Consider the following 17,738-nt stretch of genomic DNA (forward strand, 5'->3'; position numbering starts at 1 on the left):
TATGGAATTCATGTATAATAAGATATTACTGTCTTAATAGAAGAAAGGAAATTCTGAATCTGCCACAACATGGGTGAACATCGTGTTGAGTGAAAAAAGAAAAAAGAAATGTTATATGATTGCACTATATGAAGCAGAGCAGTGAGAGACATAAAGGTAGCAGATAGAATAGTGGGACAGCGGGTAGTGGTTGTTGTTTAAGGGTATATTGTCATTGTTATAAGGTGAAAATCATTTCAGAGTAACTATTTAAGTATGATGCCTGCCTCAACTTAACTATTTAAAACTGCTGAATGTCAAAGTGGTTAAGATGGTATTTGTTTTATACTACGTGTATTTTGCCACAATTAAAAATAGTGAAAAGGGGCCAGTGAGATGGCTGAATAGGTAAAGGTGTTTGCGGCCAAGACTGGCCACTTTAGGTTCATCTGAGAACCACATAGTCGCAGGAGAGACCCAAGTTGTCCTCTGACTCCCACATGTGTGCCTGGTCTGTGTGCGTGCACACAGTGCACACAATATTACACAAAAATGTTTTAAGAACTACATATTAATCTTATAGAAGACAGTCTACATTTTTTCCTTTAAATAGATTCTCCTACTAAAGTAAGATTCAAGTTACATCTTTTCTCTCAGTTTACCCAGTTGTAACATTTCTGAAAACTTGAGTTACTAAATTACATTATATCAAATTACATAAAAACACTTTACATTTGTAAGTGAAGTAAAGTTTTCCTTTCTAAACCCAGAGAGTGACAATTAGGTGTTTTACCTAGATAAGTACCTGGCAGGTCTGCCATTTTCCTCACTGCATGTGACCCTTGATGTAGGGAAAGACACCTTGCTTCCTTTGACCCAACCCAGTAAACGCCAGCACTGCCTTCCATGATAGCCAAGATTTCTGCCATGAATTATCAGTTCTTCCCTCTGGAGACACCCCAGTCTGCAGTTCCAAACTTCTACTATTAGCTTGGGTGGCTTCACAAAATAGCACAGAAATAGCTCGTAAACAGTGGTGGGTTCTGCTAAGAGCTCTGTCCTTGGTTTTCAGTAACAGCTTCTTGTATACCTGTGTGTGAATAGAGGGAGAGGAGGAGGAAGAGAGGGAGAGCTCATGTACCTTCCTATAAAACCAGCCCTGAAGCACCAAGACCCCATCCTTAAGACCTCATGGGCTTTCATTTTTTTAAAGGCTCTGCTTCCAAACAAGTCACGTGGAACATGAGGATGTCACTGTGTGAATTTGTCAAGGCCAAGATTCAGGTCACACCCTTGGCAGATCAGAGAAACGCAACGGCGTCTCGTCTGTCCCAGCTTACCAGTGGACAGCACCAGGCCACCAGCAGGTCCCTGTGCACAGTGTGCCCTTTGTCCTGTGCATTTGTACTGCTGTTCACCCTACACTCTGTGTCTGAAATGACTGGTCCCCTCATTCAAGGGACACTCGGCTCTGCCAGACTCCATCTTTATTCACCTTCAGCACGTGGAGTTCTCTGAGGACATGGCCCCATATATGTGACATTCTCAGGCATCTAATGCATCCTCGATTTCCACGTGGACAGAACAGTGGGACCAGTAAGCTGCTAGGGACCCAGAGGAAAGAAAAGAATACAGTGATCACTCAGAGCAGAGTGTACATGTAGGGCCGAGAAAATTTTTCAGAGTTTTTGACAATTAGAAGATGCACCAAAGAATACGCTGTCCATACACCTCGGGGCTGTAGAACTGAGACCAAATGAAGGAACGTGAGGTTGTCAAAAAAGAGCGTTCTGACAGACCGCGGCTGAAAGGAACCAGAGAATGCAAGTCCAAGAAACGGGATGGATAGGAAGTGGAGTTGCCCGTGATAACCTGCAAGCCCGGGGGTTTCATGGCTACCTGGAGAGCAGCTTTCCATGAACATTGTTCCACACGAGGTTGCTTTTGCCAATTTAGGTTCCGAGGATATGCTTTATGGAAAGAGGCTATGGGCGGCAACGGGCAGGGAGGGTCAGGAGGAAGGAAAGCTTTCCAAACGGTGATAAGCCGTAGGTGAGCACCGGGCTGCGGTGAGTATTCTCCCGTTCATATTCCTATAACATATAAACCCTTATTAGTGCAGTTGATTATTTTCGGAACCACTCTTAGAATCTGGTGATTGCAGGGAGTTTATGTAATTTTTGGCAAATATTTGATGTCTTATTACTACTTTGTGAGTTTCAGATGTCTTAATTAAAAGACAGAGAATTTTATTGGTAATGGAAATGGATGTAATTTACCCCGGGAAGCAATTTTCAAGTGGCATGCCTTTTGGTTGAATAGTATGCGTACTTTTCTTTGGTGCTTGTGTGAATAAACAACTTTCCAACTCTTTTGTGCTTTGGGGGCAGGCATGATCTCTTAGTTTTCCATATTGCATCCCTCTCGGCTTTCACTGAACTCTAGGTCAAAGAAAAGTTCCAAGATGGGAGGCCATGGGCATTTGTCTTACTACTGAATTGTGAAAACCCTAGGACAAAAGACCAAGACAGGGGACAAATTGCCCTGCTGTGGTTTGGAGGGAGAAGCAGAAAAAAGGAGACTTGGCCTTGCCATTTTCCCCTACTCCCTCAAGGGGTAGAGGGTCTCTGAAGATCCCTTTGTGCTCCCCAGTCCCCACTGTGTGCAAAGCTCCAAGTCAAGAATCGCTTCTCTGCTATGAACTCCTGTCCTCATCTCTCTGCCCTACAGAAGACGGGAGCTAAGGGAGGTCTTATCAATCAGGAGCCTTAGTGAAGTGGCCTTCACATATCCTCCCGTGCCCCTGAGTCTCAAAGACAGGAGTCTTCCAGAGGCAAGGAAGCTTCTATTTTACTCTCAAGAATCCTGAGTTATTAAGGTTTGGAATCAAGCTGAAGGGTGAACTCTGCAGTTCAGACTTAGAGACACGGCTCCTCTTCCTCACACAATGTGTGGTTTGATACAGGAATAAAATATCCTCTGCACAAAGGAAGCCCAAATCCCCTAATCTGTGGCTTCAGAGGAGACACCAAGCCAGACAAGGCACATGAGTTTATTGAGTCGATCTCAAAACATTGTTCACACATTAAGAAAAAAAAGATTAGAGCAAAAATATTTCAACCAGATGCTAGATGATGCATTTTAGAAATGCTCCTGAGCCATCTAGTACTTCATATACAAGACTCTACAAGTCAGGATGTTTTAAATTGGGTCAACAGCTATATCAATAGGGAGTCTCACACTGGATGAGATGCTAATCTCCAGACATGCTGTCTTGGGCCTCCTGGCCTATGCTTAATTCAGCTTGACACATCACTGTGTTTCTGACATAGCACAAATACGAGCACATATTGCAAATGGCATTTTTTCTCAATAATGGATCACACACGTGCTAGTCCAGTAAGATAATATCGCCAAGAGACACTGAAGCCATCTTAGTTACTAGAAGTATACAGCACAATGTTCCTGCCAAGGCTAAAATTTCTAAGGACATGTTTCTTAGAATGTATCCTTGTATTTAAGTGGCATAGCACTGTGTGCATGCAAAACCATGTGTTTTACAGTCATCTGCCAGTTCCAGAATTTATGAACATAACAGGGTGCCTGAGAATATTTTATTTTCCTCCTGGAAAATGCCCACAGCTGCTTATCCTGAACATCTGGGGTAATGGAACTCTAAACAGAATAGAGTGTGTGTGTAATGCCAGGCACACTTAATCCCTCTTTTGAATGAATTACCAAAATTAGTGTGAAGGAAAGAATTCAGTAGGCCTAAAAGGACCGACCTTTAATATCACAACTAATACCTTGCAACACAGAGCCCTCCCTTGAAGTAGATTTATTCTTACAGAGCCCTGTTACATAGGCTGAAAGCAAGCCAAGCTACGACATCCAAAAGCAGTGATAAATGGCCATCTCTGGAGCAGGGAAGGTGTCCAGTGAGGTCTCCATGGTACTGGACTGAGACCAGGTAATTTAATATCTTTATTCCTGTTTCTGGTAAAGGGTGAGAGGTAAACAGTATCCTCTGCTGGTCTGATGAATGCTTCAAGTTGGCAACTGTTTTTTTTTTTTTTTAATTACAATAGTAAATATGATGCACTGTGGAAAAGCAAGGCTAGAAATATGGCATAAAAACCTAAAATGATGTTCAACTTGGAAATACAAATGCCGATACAATTGGGAATTATAATATGAGACATGGAGATTGTCTAAAAATCTGGCCTGAAGGGAGAGGGGGTGGGGAAGCAAAGAACCAAAAAATAAAATAAAATAAAATAAATTAAAATAAAATAAAAATCACAGAACTTTTCATTCCCAAGCAGGATGTGGCATTTTTGAGAGTAGAGATCAGATAACCTACAGACAAAGAGTGTGCAACCTGGAGAGTAGAGATGAGGTCTGAACAAGGCAACAGAGTACAGCTAGCATGGCAGGTGATGCACGCTCCTCAGCGCACAGGCTGCAGGAGGAGCCTGTGGCGCTTCCAGGAGAGCCAGCGGAGCTCCACCATCCAGATTTACAACATAGCCTGAAGCTACTGGAAACTAGCTACAGTAGAAACATTTTTCGTACTCCAGGAAGATGGAGTAGGTGGCTGCTGACAGACATTTTAATGGTCTGTCTATGACAGTCAACTTGTGTGCAATTAAAATGCAAAGCATTAAAATGGCTTTCTTAATCCTTCAAAGAGAAGGTAGGATATAAAGGCTAATGCCATATATACTCAACTGTGGCCAACAGTCGGAACCCAGTCCAATAATCTTTCTTCTAATGATTCAAATGCTGAAGAAGTTATATGGGGAGTCGAGAGAATCCCAAGATGAATGGGCTTGCCAAAAGAATGGGAAGTTTTTCTTTTTGTTTGTTTGCTTCTTCATTTTGACTTATTAATATCATCTCTGGTCATCCTGAAAAGTTATTTGCAGGCGTTTCTAAATTCCATCAGCTTTAAAAATAATTGAGAATGTTCTTCCTCCCAAATCTGATAGGCAAGCTTGGTGAATAGTGTACAAATAATTTCTTCCACAATGCAAACTTTAGAGTGCACCAACAGTAAAAAGAGTCATCTAAAACCAAAGTGCAATGGGTGTGAGGCACTTCACTTCCATGGCTTCTCTCAGATCGCTGAATCTGAGTTAATTGCCTAACAATGCTGTCTCTGCCATTATTTTTGATATAATAATAATAATAATTAATAATAATAATAATACCTATGCTTATACATCATATATGTGAGATAAAGTACATAGTCCAATGCATGGCATTACAGCTATTAAAAACATACAAGCTACAATGAGTTTAAAAGGCAATTCGTTTACTTATGCTAGGTAAAACACAGCTGATTAGTCATTTGGATTTCACTTCATTTGTCTTCTACTGTGTAAGCATTGGATGTCTACAATGCAATGCCCTGCCAAGATCAAAGAGCAGGATTCTATGAGCCAAGCACACCTGGATTCCAACCCTGCCGCTGAGTCTCACTGGCTGTATCCTTATGGGTATGTGATTTGACTTCCTGGCACTTTGTTTCCCTTCTCTGTAAAAAGGATTATGTACTTCATGTGATTGTAAGTGATGAAGATTCAAGGGCCAGAAACGTGGTATTGGATGTTGACTCCTCCTGCTACTTCACACAGGTCCAAAGAGTTAGAAAAATCTGGAGAAATATTTCTCTCAGTCCTCTTGGATTGTGGGTCAACTTACCCCAACTATTTCCTAAAACTGGGAATGGTTCCAGGGACAAGCTGCAGCTGAGGACACAGAACAGAAGAGAACAGAAATCAAGGACAGTTGGGAGACATAGCTGTGGGCAAACTCAGATCCTTGTGGATGGAAGTTGGCTGGCCCTGGTGTCATTGGGCAACGACCATGGGAAAGAACAGACAAACAAGAAACATTGCATGGTCTTAAAGATACAGAAAAGGCTTCAAAATCAGAAAAAAAGGAAGGGGATTTCTAGGAGTGGATGGTGGGGGAGTGGAAGATGAGAGGAGGTCTGGAGAAATCTCAGATGCTTAAAATGTTTGCTTGCTTTGTATTAAAGTATGGGTTAAATACCACATGTTTTTTGGACCACTGCCACCCCTTCCTTAACTACTTGTGGGATTTGTTTTTCCCCATTCATAAAGCATTGATTTATCACAAAATCGTTATTCTAAGCAGCATTTTTTATCAGCCCAAACAATCAAGACTTTTATTGTATACTATTCAAATTAAAGGGTCTGGATGAGGTCACAGAACAGACTCTGCACAGTAAATACCTCTCTCCCCCACAGAACACTTTGTTTTCTCACTCCACTGGAGAAGAGAAGAGCAGAAATAAATTTTGACAAAAGAAAACAAAATATCTCCCTTAAAAGGGTTTAGAAAACTAGAAAGATGACAGAGGGCTCTACAAATAATGTGCAACTATGGTCATTAATGAGGGATAACAAAGTTATAGATAACAGAATAAAATTAGGCAAATTGAACTTGACCCTACTATCCCAGTGGATAAATATACAAAATATGAATAGTCTATGAAGATATTTATTAGTCCACTCACCTTATGGTCTATAAAGTGAGCCCCACAGAGATTAAAATCAGTGACTTTCTAGTCACAAATTACTCCCTGGATGATGGTTGGGCCTTTTTGGAGGTTTGTCAACCCCAAGTTGTTTGAAAGCTTTTTAATCAGGGGTGGAATTGATACCTGATTAAGAAGACAATGACTCAAGAGAGAGAGTTACTTGGAGAAATTGGTCAAGTGTAAGGCAAACAGGGGACGAGAGAGATCCTTCTGTGATTCGGGCAAGAATAAGATGTCCACACCCTTCTCCATTTACCCCAGCCCCTGTGAGTTCCAAGTGAGGCTTGGAAGAGCTTTGTCCTGATTACCATCCAGAGGTCCCTGTAGTGCTCTAGCAAATTTCTTAGAGACAAATTTATTAATGAGGATCCAGCAGAGAAATTGTGTTCCCATGCGTTTAATTTGTTAGCAGAGTCCGCCATGTATCTTACATGTGCACAACTTTTATGACTTTTTAGTAGAGTTCTTTATTGCTGCTAATCTAGTCTGGCCAACTGAACTTCTTTCCATCAAAAAGGACCCCATCCTTGTCACCATTTGTTGTTGTTGTTGTTGTTGTTGTTGACGTTTTAAAGAGTTCTTTTTCGGCAGCACAGGAGGCTGGTTGCTCATTATAACGACAACGTATGAAGTCACTTGGTAATCAGATAACGTAATGGCATATTCCTCTTCCATCTAACAAGATGGAATTCATATTTTGAAGTAGCTTCTATCTTAGACCTTAAGGCAGCATGTGCTAGTTGGAGCCATAGTAGTGTTTCTCGAGTTCGTGGACATTCTGGTTTTTTTTTTTTTTTTTTTTTGACTCACGTTTTTATGCACACTCTACAATGAATTACCAACTCAGAACACCAGAGATGCTTGTTACACAAATTATCATCACATTTTTATTATATCAGTTTAATCTTGCTTTTCATACCCTATAACTGGAATTAGCATGTGATGTATTGTTAGGTAATTACTCCCTTCATAGAACTGTGTATTAAGATGATAAAATATAAAATACAGAAAAATAGTTGCTATTTGGAAGATTTTTAAAAAGCATTCCCAGTAGGGTCTTGCTAACCTTATGCCTTCTTGACAACTCTCTTTTTTTTGTGTGTGTGTGTCTCTGGTAGGAGGCGCCCCACCCAGTGCTTGGAACTCTCTGTTACTTCATGAATATGAAGTGATGCTTTGAAGAAAAGAAGCCTTCTATAACAGGATTTCACCGAATTAACGATTCATCTTTTGTTTTTCTGAATGATGAATTTTCTAAACAGAGCAAGCCTCTAACAGCAGGGACTTAAAAACAAAAACAAAAAAAACAAACCAAAACAAAACAAACAAACAAAAAAAAAAACAACTAAAAGCCTAATGGTGGTGGTGGCCCATGCCTTTAATCCCAGTACTTGGGAGGCAGAGGCAGGTGGATCTCTGTGAGTTCAAGGCCAGCCTGGTCTACAGTGTGCGGTCCAGGACAGCCAAGGCTACACAGAGAAACTCTGTCTCAAAAACCCAAAAACAGAATACAAAACAAACTAAAAACTAAAAATTACAGAACAAAATTCTAGTGGTCTCAATCTCTAAATAAACATGCAAAAAGCATGATCCCACCCTACCTACCCCCAAATCTTGCAGAATAGTCCTCTCTTGTGAGGAATTTTCAGGATAGTTATCTTTTTCCCTTTTTAAAACACTTACGTGAAAAAAATACAATACTTATGCGTCATTGTAAATTTAAACAGTGGTTTTAATACTATCACAGGACTAAAGAGATACCTTATGGAACATTCTAGCCAAATATCCTTTCAAGCAACCTTGACCTTCCCAGGCCAAGTAGGGCTGAAAATTTGAGAGTGTTGTTTGTTTGTCTGTCTGTTTCCACTATAAGCTGGAAAGGTCAGCGCTAGCTTGTCCTGAAGTGCTTCTGGGATGTGATTATTGCTGCTTGACATGGCTTCAGTTATTCACAGGCGATTTGACTGCAGCCACGTTAGACCACGTTTTGAATGAAGCCATTGGTTAGGATTTATAGAAGTGTGTTTTAGGTAAAGATTCCTCTCCTATAGTAGGGCAGCCAAACCAGACCATAGTCACCACACTGATTGACACTTTGTTGGAAGAGCTAACTACTGGGGAGGGATGTGTGGTGTTCGGACCTAAATGCTGGTGTCATTTGGCCACCTCTCCATTGGGTGGCAGCACATGTTCAGAACAACCTACCAGGACCAGCTAACAGTATTTCCAAAAGGAACTGGTAGTTCTTTTCATAAATTCTAATAATAGTCTCTTTTAGAAAAACAATTCATTGGCTATGTAACTGGCAAGAGATTAATAAGAACTAATACATACTTGTATCTATGGACTCTTTAATAAGTAATTAAAATACACAAACATCTGGAAGCTAGTTTAGTATATATATCACTATTATATTACCAAAAATTCCTTCCATCTCTGAAATTCAGTTTTATAACAATAGGAGATCTAAGAGAAAACTTTGAATTAGGAAATATGAACTCACCAGTCTTTTCCCTCAAGTGTCATCTGGGGCTCATATTCCTGTACTTGGTCTCTAAGCTCATTTGAAGGCTGTGGCCATTTCTGTCTGGCAGGGTTTTGAGCTATATACACAATCTTGTTTTCAACATGGTATAGGTGGAAGCTGCTAAGTTAGCATTCCCACAGAATCACGTGTAGAGCCATTTGGTCAGTTTTCAAACTCTTACATGTGTGTCTTTTAGATTTGGTGTTTAGCCATTAACCTACTCCCATCTGTGCACTGGGCCAAGGCCAGGGTGGTAGACTTCAAGGACTAGCTTTTCGTGAATCTCTGCTGTGACTGTTTATTTACATTGAAGATGCATTTCAGAACCAGTTAATTGAGCTAGGGCACATCTTAGAAAGAGTTTTGGGCCATAGACAGATATCATCTCTACTAGAGTAAGCTTGGAATTATTTGTAAGGGAGAAAAAGATGATTACCACAAACTGAAAATAAAGTGATCCCAAGTTGCTCCAAGTTGGAGCAAACTATGGAGAATTCACAGGTTTTGTTGAAAACAGTTACAACAAACAAACAATTTACCCACGTAATTGTCATTGACAGCCCACCAAATACTGCTGTAACCATTCTTAATGATTTAGGTAGTCAGAAATCACAGCTCACTAAAAGGAAACTGGGTGGGAGTAACAGCATATGTGCTTATAACATACATGCTTAAATTGTAATAGTTCTTTTTTTCATGTGTATCTACAGATATTTTTACATGGTATATGATGGGAAATGTACAACTCTTCTTTCACCATGGTAGTTACAATAATAGATTTTTCATAGGGATTTTTTTTTTTTACAGCTTTTGCAATTTCACCCATTGAGGAAAATTATCCTATGTGTACAAGTTAAGCTACAGAAATGTAGGTTAAGTCTCACTTTTGGTTAGTCCTCTGCTTGTTTTCATCCGTAGAACGGCCGTCAGCACAGAACGCCAGCCACGTGTATGCAATGAAATGTCAGGTTCCTTGGCCATTACGTCAGAAAGCCTCCCAGCAACGCTGTACGCCGGAGAAGTGTGTCAGAGAAGACCCAGCCCACAAGAGCACATGTGCCTTGGCAGCAGAATGTACAGTGGGTATTATCTTCCCCATGGATTTGTTTTTAACAGATAGCAATGTGCTTTGGTAAGATTTAAGGTTTTTCAAAATAGATTTCTTGATCAGGTGAAGGCTAAGATGGAGGTTCCCGTGGACACCGTGCGGTGGCACGGAGCAAACGAGACAGCCAACAATTCCTGAAGACCATGGCGAGAGGAAAAAGATGGTTGGACCTGAACTGGGCTCCACGCTGTCGGCTGCCTATGATGGTGAGTGTCTGAGGTGGCGAAGAATGAAGCAAGCACAAGCCACGCCTATTGTATTTAGTTGTCCTCTCTGCTTGCCTCCCTGCTTGCAGATAATGGTAGTGAGGCGTGGCTTGCGCATGTGAAAGGATTTCAGCGTTTTACGCTCCTTGTTCCTGCCTTGGAGCACGTCTCGACTATAACCTGCCTTGTGTTGTTCCTTGGGTAAACAGCGGAAAGCTACAGCTGAAAGCTTCACCTGGCAGCCCGTACGGAGAGTCTGCCTACACGTGATTTCGATTGGTTTTTTTCCGTTGACTTAGACTGAGATTAGGAATCCCCTTGCGTATCAGCAATGGAGACTATTAGGACATTCTGAGGATGTCTTTTTCTTCAGAGTAGCTTGGGGAGATGTTTTTAAGCCACCGTTCTTGGCGCGGAAGTACAGCCACTTACTGAGACATCCCAAGACTGTCTCCTTCACGGAGCAAGGGAACCAGTTTCTGTGAGGTGCTTAGCTTTGGACTAACTAAAAGCAAGACTTCAATTCCGATCAGCTTCCTTGTCGTGTTCCCAGCGTTGCCTAAATGCTAGTTCGACTACAAACACCTGAAGATTATAGATCTGATTGCAAACCAAGCTCTTACCACCAATAAAGAGCGAGCGAGCTGTGTTCGTTTGTTTGTCTTTCTAATGATGACCTGCAAGTCCAGTAGGTGAGAGAACCGTCCAGTAGGTGAGAGAACCTCACATCTTTTCCCCATTCTTCATCAGCCTACTTTACTCAGCACCCAGATCTGCAGATGCTAAAAGCGTTCCCAGCTTCCTTGTTACAGGTAGACTCACACCCTCCCTCAAATTCACATGCCAAGATCCGAACCCCAAATGTATCTATATTTAGAGGTAAGTAAAGTCTTTAGGGAAGCATTTACAGTTAAGTGAAGTCATAATTGGTAGGGCCTTAATGGCAGAAGATGTCCTTACAAGAAGAGGAAGTGACACAAATTGATTTCTCTTTTCTCTTCTCTTCTCTCTCCTCTCTCCTCTCCCATTCCCCGCCCCCTTCTCCCCTCTTCTCTCCCTTTCCTTTCCATGAAAGATGTAAGGTCATGAGAAAACATGGCAAGGAGTTAGCCATCTAGAGGGCCCAAACAGGGCCTCACCAGTAACCAACTCTGATGACTTCTGGATTTTGAAGTGGTAAAACCTCCAGAGCTATGAGGAAGCAAACACTGCTTAAGCCATGAGTTTTGGTTTGGTTTTTTTGTTTGTTTGTTTGTTTGTTTTTGCTTGGTTTTTTTGTTTTGTTTTGTTTTGTTTTGTTTGGACTTTGCTGAGGTGCCCTCATCAGAGCAAGATAGTTTTCCTTTACAGGAGGCGTATGGCTGCCTTCCCATCGGTCACATCATGGTGCTGGTTTCTTTTATCACATGTATCACAGTTAGTGATGATTATTTTAATTTGTCTTCACCATCAAGATAAAAATTTCTAAGATCAATGCAGGTGTTTTATAAATTGTCTGTATGGGACAGAGAAAAGCCAAGGGACCATGACTCCACCACAAGAGAGGTTCAGAGAACTGAAACAGCAGCTCAGAGTAGGATAGTGATGAGAAGAGCGCCATTGCAGACTGACATCTGGCTGGAAAATATGAGCCAACCAGACTTGCTGGTAGACATGATTTTGAAGGAGACCGAGCTGGAAGGAAGCATCAAGGATAACATTGGGGCTTGGACCACAAAAGAACAAGAAACCCATGATGGCATTTTAAAAGATGTGAATTAACGTGCAGCTGGTTCTATTTCAGAAGATGCCTAGTATGGATGCTTTTTTTTTTTTTTTTAAGATTTATTTATTATGTACATAGTGCTCTGCCTGCATGTACAACTGCAGGCCAGAAGAGGGCATCAGATCACTTCATAGATGGTTGTGAGCCACCATGTGGTTGCTGGGAATTGAACTCACGACCTCTGGAAGAGCAGACAGTGCTCTTACCTGCTGAGCCATCTCTCTAGCCCCAGTATGGTTGCTTCTTATTCTTGCTTCTCAAAATTCAAATGTACACAAGGGGGGCTATCTAGGAATCATTTACAAATTTGGGTTCTGGCTTAACATCTGCAGTTTGTTCTTCATCTGATATTACATGATTTGATTACTATAGATATGTAATGTATATTAAAATCACACGGTGGTGTGACCTCTTTTATCTTTGGCCCTTCTCTTTCAAATTAGTGTCCTAACTATATTAACTTGACTCATTAGTAACAGGCAACATTTCCACAGATTAACGGGAGCCAACAAGTTACAAACTCAATGATCGCAGAGAAACCTATGAAGGAAGTACATGAAGAAAAGTCCAATACATAATGGGCACACATTAGGCAAACTGCTGTAAACCACAGACAGAGGGACCACTTTATTTTTATTTATTTATTTTTTTTTATTAATTTATTCTTGTTACATCTCAATGGTTATCCCATCCCTTGTATCCTCCCATTCTTCCCTCCCTCCCATTTTCCCCTTATTCCCCTATCCTATGACTGTTCCTGGGGGGCATTACCTCCCCCTTTATATGCTTATAGGGTATCAAGTCTCTTCTTGGTAACCTGCTGTCCTTCCTCTGAGTGCCACCAGGTCTCCCCATCCAGGGGACATGGTCAAATGTGAGGCACCAGAGTACGTGAGAAAGTCATATCCCACTCTCCACTCAACTGTGGAGAATGTTCTGACCATTGGCTAGATCTGGGTAGGGGTTTAAAGTTTACCGCCTGTATTGTCCTTGGCTGGTGCCTTAGTTTGAGCGGGACCCCTGGGCCCAAATCTGCCTATCATAATGTTCTACTTGTAGGTTTCTAGAACCCTCTGGATCCTTCTACTTTGCCATTCTCCCATGCTTCTCTCATCTAGAGTCCCAATAGGATGTCCTCCCCTCTGTCCCAGTTTCCTGGCAAGTGAAGGCTTTCGTGGGACATGCCCCTTGGGCTAGTATGCAGATATAAGTGAGTATATACCATTTGAGTCTTTCTGCTTCTGGGTTAACTCATTATGATAATTTCTAGCTCAATCCATTTATCCACAAATTTCGGGAATTCCTTGTTTTTAATAGCTGAGTAGTATTCCATAGTGTATATGTACCACAGTTTCTTTATCCATTCTTCTACTGAGGGACACTTAGACTGTTTCCATGTTCTGGCTATTATGAATAAGGCTGCTATGAACATGGTTGAGCAAGTTTTCTTGTTGTGTGCTGGAGCATCTTCTGGGTATATTCCAAGGAGTGGAATAGCTGGGTCTTGAGGAAGCCCTATTCCCATTTTTCTGAGATAGCACCAGATAGATTTCCAAAGTGGCTGTACTAGTTTGCATTCTCACCAGCAATGAAGGAGTGTTCCTCTCTCCCCACATCCTCGCCAGCATGTGGTGTTGCTTGAATTTTTGATCTTAGCCATTCTGATGGGTGTAAGATGGAATCTCAGAGTTATTTTGATTTGCATTTCCCTGATGACTAAGGAGGTTGAGCATTTCTTTAAGTGTTTCTCAGCCATTTGATATTCCTCTGTTAAGAATTCTCTGTTTAGTTCCAAGCCCCATTTCTCAATTAGGTTATTTGGTTTGGTGGTGTTTAATTTCTTGGGTTCTTTATATATTTTGGATATTAGACCTTTGTCAGATGTAGGGTTGATGAAGATCTGTTCCCAGTCTGTAGGCTGTCGCTTTGTTCTCTTGACAGTGTCTCCTGCCTTACAGAAGCTTCTCAGCCTCATGAGGGCAGAGGGACCACTTTAAAGGCAGCCAGAAGGAAAACATATTCACCATGTCAAAGCAATGAGACAAGAATCACAGCTAACTCCTTTTCAACACCCATACAAGAGAGTAAGAGAGCATTATCTTTAAACTACTGCAACGAGGGGAGACAGGAATGGTGAGTTACTAATATCAGGGATGAGGAATTGTTTGATGTAGATTCTGCAGACATCACAACAGTAAAGAGCAGCTACTTTCCATTTGTACATTTGCACTGTTTCACAAACAGAAGTTCGATATGGTGGGTAGAGTGGGTGAACTCATGGAAGGGCAAAAACATCTTCCAATTCTCTCAACAAAAATATAACCTAAGTAGCTCTATACATAATATGTAAGTTAATAATTTAAAACTTACCCCTCATTGATAAATTTTACTAAACATTTAAGAAGGAAATGATATTTATTTTACAAAGTGTTCCAGAACATAAAAAGGCAAACTTTTCCATATTTTGTGAGACCAGTGTTACTCTGATAACAAAACCTCAACATGCTAATGCACATGTAAACAAAAATTCAGCAAAAATTAGCAAACAGAACCTTATATATATAGAATGATTGGTGTTTATTTCAGGAATATAAGATTGGTTCAGTTTTATAAAAATCAATGTGATTCACCATATCTATGTTCATTTTTAAAATATAATTTATTTTATTTGTGTGTATGTGGAATCCAGAAGAGAATATCATATCCCCTGGCGCTGGAGTTACAGGAAGCTGTGAGCTGCCATATGTGAATCCTGAACTCTGATCCTCTGAAAGAGCAGCAAGTGTCTTAGCTGCTGAGTCATTTTCTGCACCCCCTATGTTCATGTTCTGATAAGAAGAAAAACAGAAACTCATCTCCATGGGTGCAGGAAACACTTGACTGTGTCAGATAGTCATTAATGATATAGTCTCTCAAAACTAGGGGGGCGGGGGGAGGAAGAAATGGGCTTAGGAGTGCAGTAGTTTTAAAGTCTTACCTTTATTATTCATGATGGGAATGTTTGAAGAAAGAAAACGTGCGTGTGGGACCACGTGAGGTACTAATGTTCTGGTCTAGATTAGTGACTTTCCCAGTCTGGACACTAGGTGAGCATCATTTGGCTTCCCCTTCAGATGAGGCCCCCAATGATGCCAGTGTTGATCGTCAGCGTGGCAGGCTATAGAGTCACCTGGGAGACAGGCCTCTAGCCGTACTGGGGGGGAATTATTTTGATTGTTTTAATCAGTGTTGGGAGACCCATCTTAACTATGGGCGTTACCATCCCCTGGCCTGAACTGTGTAAGTGGGCAGGGGAAGGGACTGTAGCTTACATAAGCTCATTGCTCCCTGACAGCAGATGCCTCATCTCCAGCTCCTGTGAGCTCCTCCCACTGAGTCTTCTCTACCAGGATAGGGCTGTACCTTGACCCAGATAAACCTTTTTCTCTTATGTTGCTTTGGTCAAGGTGTTCAAACAGAGCAACAGGAAAACAAACTAAGACAGTCTCTAAGATCTCAGGGCCAAAGGCACATCACAAAACATGTTCCCAATAGGCAGATTCCAAATAGAAGAAGACACTTAATTTCTTTCAAATTCGTGTATTAGATTTCATCCTTATTGCCTGGGCTGGGAATCCCATCTCCTCTGTCCTTTCATTCACTCATCTAATGGTTGATATTGATGGACAGCTTAGCAAGCTCTAGCGCCACCTAGGAGACAAACCTCTGAGCACACCTGTGAGAGATTATCTTGACTAGGTTTACTGAGGGAGGATGGCTACTTTAAGATGGCTACCCTCAGGCTGATGTGCCTAAGGAATTAAAGAGAGAAATGTGGGTGAGCACTAGCACGCAGCACGCTTTGCTTCCAGACTGTAGATGCAAGGTAACTCACAGCACCAAGCGCTTGCCACCATGACTTCCTCCCATACTGGATTGTACTCTTCCATTGTAAGCACTAAGCCCTTATCTTACGTCATTTCTAGTCACAGCAACGGTAAAGGTGACCAACACAACTCCTCTAATGACATCACTTGACAAACATATGCACTGATCGCCTCAGTGACTTCCTGCTGTACGGCAAACCGACATAGTACCTAGCCTTAAGTTCATAACTTTCTGAGAAACCAATGTATAGAAGTAAAATAAAAATTTTCAACATCTCACACTTACTTCTAGGAACTGTACTCTATTTTTTTTTAATCCCTTTATGGTTGTGGAGGGTTCTGGGAGTAGAACATAGATTTATACCATCATACTTTTTTGTGGGGGAAGAAACATTTTTAATTGCACTCTGTAGATGTCAACTTTCCCCACAAAATTAGCTTACTTCACGATTAAGATACTTTGTCATCCCAGCTACCTTAAAATAGACCTACTTGAGATTTAGAGGTCAAGGTGTGGCCATTCATTTGTTTCTCCTGCCCCACAGAAGGCAAAGCCCTGGGCATTAATAACTGAGATGAGAGTTTGATGACAGAGAGGGCAAAATCCAGGGCAATTTCCTAGCAGTATGGACTACAAGGCTGACAGTAGTGCAACTTGTGTTTGGGGCCAGGATGTCCTGTGAGAACACACACACACATCCCTCACTGAGGTTGCATGTGAGTGACTGAGGACATTGGTTGGACCTCTGTCAGTGCACAGATGTGAGCCAGAAACAAACAGGGAGCCGCAGCTATGGTTCAGTAGGAAGGTGACGTCGTCTACAGAGGCTCTCTCCCAACCTTAATCATGCTCTCAGGTTGATGTGGCCAAGCACAGAACTTAGGAGTTTAGCACAATCAAGCCTCTCTCAGATGTTGTGAAATCTCCCATCAGAGGGGATTAAAGTAATTCACTGAGCAATTTTAAATACCCAAATAATTTTCAAAATGATTCCCTATGTTAACATAGTGTGTCTGAGGACCTAAATAATCTAAATCATTGTGTTTAAGCAAGTCACCTCCTGGTTAGTTTGGAGAAACAGCTAGAGGGAGATTTACTATTTGATGTCCTGACCTTCTACTTCCAGGCTAAGTGTTGGGCCACATTCTTTTTTTTTTTTTTTTTTTTTTTTAAGTTTTTGGAAGTTACTTTCAACTTCCTTATTTTTGGAATAACTGAATTATATCTGTAAACTAGGATAAAGAATTAAGGAATAAATATGTTTTCTCTAAAATATCTTTTTTTTTTTTCATCTAATTTTAAAACAAGATAGGAATAAAGTGTTGAAAGTGTTTGGACACAATGTCAATTTCTACCATCCCCGAAAGCAAGCTCAATCACACCATTTATCAACCTGAAAAGCATGTAATGAATGCTGAGTATTGGCAAAGACCCGAGACAGGGAAGGAAATGCTGAACAGGAAGTGATTTACACAGCTGTTTCTAGACCAGGTGTTCTAAGGCTGTGGACCAAAGGTCCTAGTCCATCCTTCCAGCTCAGCTCAACTCTCTAAACAAATGTAATGTTTTTATGTTTATGTGATTTCAGGCAAAGGCAACGCCCACCCAGTAAGCAAACTTTTAAAATATGTGATCAGCACAAACAGCTGTCTGTGTGGTTTCAAACACCCATGGTATGTGGAGAGTGAAGGCCACTGTTGAGGAGAAAGGCCAAG

The sequence above is a fragment of the Acomys russatus genome, chromosome 30 (genome assembly GCF_903995435.1).
Source record: "Acomys russatus chromosome 30, mAcoRus1.1, whole genome shotgun sequence".
Taxonomy (NCBI): domain Eukaryota; kingdom Metazoa; phylum Chordata; class Mammalia; order Rodentia; family Muridae; genus Acomys; species Acomys russatus.